The 5,768-nt window shown below is 36.1% G+C and overlaps 1 long non-coding RNA gene across 1 annotated transcript; it reads right to left on the bottom strand.

The window, feature by feature from the left end:
- Nucleotides 1-289: 289 nt before the first annotated feature.
- LOC106026709 (uncharacterized) lies at nt 290-5,186 on the bottom strand. Its single transcript, XR_001200288.2, has 3 exons — nt 5,015-5,186; nt 3,774-3,841; nt 290-2,785 (listed from the first exon to the last, which is right to left on the bottom strand). It is a non-coding gene; the product is annotated as an uncharacterized LOC106026709 (long non-coding RNA).
- Nucleotides 5,187-5,768: the final 582 nt, after the last annotated feature.

Here is a 5,768-nt window from a genome sequence, read left to right as displayed (position 1 = left end):
GCATGAAGTTTGTAGATATTCGTCAAAACATTTGTGGAGAGCACACAGTATACATATAAAACAATGTGGAGGCTCATATTTTATAGAGAAGCTCTCTCTTCCATTAAGTTTATTTTTTCAGCAGCCGTGACTGCAACAGGATTTCATAGTTTAACAGTGTACCGGTAGGCAGCCCGCTGGGATGAAACGGTCACGAGAATCAGCCAATAGCTTATCTGCTTTAGCCCTGGTGGGGGGGGGGGGGAGTATGCCTTAGATCACCCTAAATAAATGCTATATATACTTCTGATAGGGTTCCTAGGAAGAGAAATGTGATGAGTAGAAAATAACACGAATCACACACTTTTCAGATGAAAATTTTCTCCTTTATATGCAGATTTGCGTAGTTTACCTTGTATACAGACTCATTTTACCACCACTGTAGTTCCATAGATCTTTAAACAATGATAAAAGTTTCATTCATATTTTTGATTTATTCTTTTCCATTAGAAAATATTTCTTTCATGTCATGACAAAACTGTAAAATGTATGTAATCTAAAACCATCTTCTAGATCTTTCACTTTTTCAGAAACTAAAAGTTAGACCAGATACTAAACTTTGGCCTTAGTGGGCTCAGTGGTGTTTCTTACAGTTTTTGGAGGTTTCAGTCCATACTCAGTTGGCTCCAAGGCAGGGTGGCAGAGCCGCAGCTCATGGCAGCTCATGGTGGCTGCAAACAGCAAGGCAAAAACCAGCAAAAGAACGAGAGACGCACCTTCTTCCTGCCATTATATTACATGCTGGCTCCACCCCTAGGCACTCACACCCTAATCCAAGTGCTAGACAATGAACCAATCAAAAATGCACAATGCAAATGCATGAGGCCTGGGGGCCACTGACATAAACCGTGACAGCTTCCAAGGTGAGAAACAGACCTCTAAAGAAAAGGAAACATTAATGCTTATGGCAAGATTATATGTAATGGCTGCTATCACATTTGCACACATAGAAGCTTCTATCTTATTTAATGCATGCCTTTATAGCACAGAAACAATAATGATGAAAAATATATTTGCTCTTCTTATCTAGTTAAAGCCAAGTGAAATTATTGTTTGCCCAATGTATCCAGAATCACAGTACTGTATTAAAACTAAAATAACAAGTTTAACAAATAAGACAACACAAAATCATTTTGTTAATTAAAACTATTTTTTAAATTCACACCTTATTCACAGACTCTACTGGGAAATGTGCAACTTGTTTAATTAATGTTGGTAAAAATCTGAAACTTCTTTTGGGAGTGCCGTCCGCTGGGGCCCACATAGCAAGCTTAGAAGAACACGTGCTATTTTGTCCAGTACAAACGTGTCACTCTCTGAACTGGAACCGTGCTTCGCACTACGTCCCTCCCCCACTCCAAAATCTCTGTAGGGTTTCCAAACAAACGTGTAAATGAAATAGGTCCTTCTACCAACTTACAGTCACAAATAAATCAGAATATAATAATACTTAGCAGAAATAGTTTTCCATCCCTCCAAATTAGCACAGAGGAAAAATATCATTTTGTATGAGTATGTGCTTTGTCTTAAATCTTGAAGAAAAGTGTAGGGGAATAGATTGGTTCTAGTTACCATGAGGACCATTCATCAGAATTAAGATCCTGGTACTGTAGGGCTAGAAGCCTCCTGCAGGGGTCATCAAGCCTGGCCTCCTCCCTATTAATCAAAAGGAAGCCCAACATATGCCCCAGCGTGCACTATGATTTGTAATTGGAAGTTGACAGAGTATAGATTTCTGAGAAACTGTGAGTAAATTACCTTACCATTTTCTGCCTTAGTATCACCATCTGTAAAATGAGGACAGAAATCATTTTCAAAGAGCCGTTGAAAAATGATCTGACATTCACAGGAAAAAGGACATACTGATGAATTATTGTGGCAGATTAATTTGTGACTAATAACCTTAGGATAGAAAACATACTTGCTATAAAGTCCCACCATATTTAGTTCAATATTCAATAACAAAGAAATCAAATTTCAAAAATTAAAAATAAAATGCACTATAGACTATATGGAAGTAATTCCCCTGATAGTCTGTAATTTTGATCCATCTCTGAGTTGCTTTTTTAGACATCTGAATGTCTAATTTCAAAATATTCAGCAGAATGACAAGTCTCCTATTGTAGCTCCAATGTCAAAAATAGTACTGAAAATTGAAGATTTGGAGGATGGTACACAGAATATTGATTAACCAATAGTTGGCATGTTCCTAGAAAGGAACAGGATTGTGGATTGAACAGAGCATCCCTTTAAAATGATATCTCGATACTTAATCAGGTTATGTAGCTTCCTTCCGCCTCTCAGAACACTGCTCAAACAGTAGCTAAGTGTCCCTTGCTGGTCAGCATCAAAGCTGACAGCATGACCCCAGAGCACTGAGAGGTGCTTCCGCTTCTCGGGGGCGCCTGCCCATCTGGATAAGGAGCTGGTGTGCAGATCACAATGAAAAAATTATTTTCAGTTTTTCAGCTTTGCTTCAATGACAGAATTGGAGACTTAGAGGCCTAATTTGAATTCTAGCCATGAAACTGTAGCAAAATGAAAAAAAAAAAAAAAAGAAAGAAAAAACAAGAGTTCATCCAAAAGCCAGGAAGGATGAGCCGGCAGCTCTTTGAGAATGCAGGTAGTGTCAGGGATCATGTAGGAATGTTACTGTTCTCCCCTCCTCGGTGTCCAGAAGAGATGGTGACTGTAAAAGCCTCATATCGTGCTCCTCATTAATTATCAAGACACTGAGATCTAAGTCCTGAAAAATGCAGACATCAACTCAAGTAGCAGAGCTATCAAGTAATAATCTTGCCTTGTTGTATCACTTTCGTTGAAAGAACTCATTTTCTAGAAAGCAGTAACTACAAGACATCGCCTCCTACCTCACTGAAAAACAACATTAATAGGCATCATATTTGGCATGTTATCACAGTATATCTCATAATTTATATATATATATATATATATATATATATATATATATATAAATTTCTTTGGTTAAAGAATGAGGGAGTTTACTGTAATAACTTTGATTCCAAGATATCCAGATTAATGACTCACATTTACTGATTTATATCCAAAAAAGTATTGTTACTAAGCAAAATCTGCTACTTCTTGATCAACACATGTGTATGGCTGCCCACTCACTATCCCTTACCCAATGTACACCTCATTGATGAATCTCAGTAGGTACCTCATTGCTGAGGTGTTTTTCTCTCTATGCACCCAATAGCCTTGCTAATTTAAAAAAAAAATTTCCCTAACATTTTTCAGGGTAATCATTGTTTTATCTCCAAAAGTAATTTACAAAGAAAAAATAATGTGCACCCTAATTAAATTCTTTTACCATGTGGGTGGTTGGGCCAGGTGAAATCTACCTTCATAAAAGGGAATGAATCATCAATCAGTATTTCATGTTCTGTAGAAATTTCTTCCTTCACCTAGTCGACCTTTAAACATAATGTCCCACTGTATTAGTTTCCTAGGTTGCCATAAAAAAAATCAAGAGTAGATAGCTTAATTATGAAGAATTCATTTCTGTATATACAGAGGCTGGAAGTCCAAAATGAAGCATGGTGTTGGCTTTTTCTGCCACCTGTCTCCTTAACATGTGAAAAGCCAACTTTCCCCTGCTCTTCACAGGGTCACTGTCTGTGCCTCTGTATGTACACATTTCCTTTGCTCATAAGGAGAGCAGCCATACTGGATTAGGGTGTGCCCTCATGTCCTCATTGTAAAGTTGTTACCTCTTTACAGAGTTATCTCCAAATAGTCACATCCTGAGATATTGAAGGTTAGCACTCCAACATGTGATCTGGAATAGAAGGAACAGAATTCAGCAGAAAACACCCACATTACTTGCAATTGAGCTACTTTTCAAGCATTAGCCAAATTTTACATGATATCAATTGACAATATATTAATATGGATAAAGTTCAACTGTTTAGTCAGGTGCATTATCATGTTATGGCATCAATAATAAATTATATATTTAAATATGTATGGTAGTCTTTTCTTTTTGTGATAGTGAAGGATGAAGCTGAGGTTTCAGTTCCCTCGCTGATTCAGATTTCTACGCGGCAATGGCCTTTGACCTTGAAGCTTCTGCCTTTATAGCTTCTTCTCTTTTCCTGCTCTTCTCAATTTTCCATATATCCAGTTTCAGGATAATTTACACTGTCACAAACCAATCTTCTTTCATCCTGGATTATTTTCCATTTTGGTCTTATGTCTTGATACTGATACTAATAATCTCCTTTCTCAAAAATTACTGCTTAGCAAGAAAAATCTTACAGAGATATAACATACTATTTCTTAAGAACACACCCTAAATATCTATATCATTTAAATAGAAAAGTCAGATTCCTCTGGGCCACGAAAGAATACCTATTTACTATTGTAAAAACAATGGAGAGCCTATAATTTACCCATTAATGGTATTTTGCTCTATCCATTCTTATACATCTCAGCAGAGTCTCATGAAAAGTTAAAATTAACTTTTTGCCTATCAGTTGGTAAATTACTGTAATGGGAGAGAAAAGAAAGGCAACTTGCAAGTTAGTGACAAATCAAGGTTGTTGTAAGTAGAACAATAGGATAGATTTTTGTCTAGCCTCAGTGAGCATTAAAATATATAGCAATATAAAGAAGAGTTCTGATCCCTAATTCCCATGTAAAAAACAATTCTCTAAACATAGAAAATTCAAACAAATAACCTAGCAACTTAAAGTGACAATTAAATAAACCAATGAAACCTACAACAAACCTTAAATTTAGACACTCAAAAAACATAACCCAAAATGACATTATTGGCAAACAAAGCACATTTCATTGGGCTGTTGTTTCTTAAAAATGATTACATGCTGAATCAACTCAGTAGCAGATGACTATACTGATATTTTAAACCGAAGCATAGATTCAAGGTATTTAACTTTAATATTTGCCTATTGACTTTTTTAAAAAATTCAATTCACTTGGTTATTCTTACTTGATGATTTTTTGCAGAGAGTTGTTTAAAGTTCATTCTTCATTCTAATGAAGGAGTTTTATCCTTTCTTGCCAACAATATCCAACACACATGAATGTACTAAAACTGGTAAGTATTTATCAGGAAACAAAATGCAGTCTTTCCCTGAGTCACCTTGTGCTTGCGCTGACAGATTGACTCACAGTCAGACTTGATGCTTTATGGTTTTGTTGGCCAGACTTCCATCTGCATGACTGTTTGGGGTATAAGAATATCCCTGGCTTGGCCACCATTCTTTTCAGCACAGATTTACTTGTTTAGTGCCCTTTATTTAACCTTGATACAGAAAGCAGCCAATCCTAGGCATTTTGCCTTCTTACCAAATGAAATTTGATTAAATACGTGCATACATGTCTGTGTGTGTCCAATTGGAAAAGCCTAGGAGCAATGCCAAGAGGAAAAGTCACTACACAAGTTTGAACAGCAAGTGTCTTTGACTTATTGCTGTGATTATACTAATTGCTCATCTACTTGGTGGGAGGTTGCAGGAAGCTGTTTTGAAGTAATCAAGCTGAGATGGGCCTTCTATTTATAATAATTTTGAAAACTCATCCCCAAAAAGACTTAATTACACTTTTCTTCTTTAAAAATTAGATTCATTTTCCTTCTGTCCATTTCCACAGCTTAAATCTAATAATAAATATTTGATAGTTTCTCAATTATTATATGAATAGAAATAAATTATCTTTGACTTCACAGAACTGAACACAAAGTG

The sequence above is a fragment of the Cavia porcellus genome, unplaced genomic scaffold (assembly GCF_034190915.1).
Source record: "Cavia porcellus strain 051 isolate PalLab524CR breed Dunkin Hartley unplaced genomic scaffold, mCavPor4.1 scaffold_22, whole genome shotgun sequence".
In the NCBI taxonomy this organism is placed as follows: Eukaryota; Metazoa; Chordata; class Mammalia; order Rodentia; family Caviidae; genus Cavia; species Cavia porcellus.
The sequence above is the reverse complement of the archived record's forward strand: the minus strand, read 5'-3'. Positions and strand labels throughout refer to the sequence as shown.